A 682-nucleotide genomic window follows, 5' to 3' on the forward strand; every position below is an offset into this window, starting at 1 on the left:
TCGTGCTTCGGTAGCTCAGATGGTAACGGGAGTTAATCACCCGCGAAGACCGAAGAGTGACGCGTCAAGCGGACATTGTCTCTGCATTCGTCGACCATTACCAACATATCTATCGGGAAGAAGTACCTCTTTCGATGACCTCGACCGTATAGTCACGTCCGTCTCCCGTACACTGACGGTGGAAGCCGCGGGAACCTTACTGGAAGCCATTAGCTGTGAGGAAGTACATGATGCGATCGCACAAGGTGCGTTGAATCGGTCCCCAGGCATTGATGGGCTTCCTGCTGAATTCTATCGCGAATTTCGAAACGAAATGGCACCGCGATGGACGGAAATGTACAACGAGATGTTAAATTCCGATGCGCCTATTCCACCGGCTTTTATGGAAGGCCTCCTGGTGCCAGTACATAAACCGCAGCCAGGAATTACGGTCACACATTATCGCCCCATCACCCTGCTTAATGCCGACTATAAGATCTTTGCACGGTTGCTAGCGTCCCGATGTCGTATGTTAGTTCGTAGCGTTCTCTCTCCGGAACAGACGACACCGGGTGGATCGGTGAATGTGCAAACAGCTACTGCCGAATGCCGTGATGTGATAGCGCTGGCGGAGGAGTGCCGGCTTAAAGCGGCGGTGGTGGCGGTTGATTTTGACAGTGCTTTTGATAAGGTGCGCCACAAC

The sequence above is a fragment of the Schistocerca serialis genome, chromosome 2 (assembly GCF_023864345.2).
Source record: "Schistocerca serialis cubense isolate TAMUIC-IGC-003099 chromosome 2, iqSchSeri2.2, whole genome shotgun sequence".
Lineage (NCBI taxonomy): Eukaryota > Metazoa > Arthropoda > Insecta > Orthoptera > Acrididae > Schistocerca > Schistocerca serialis.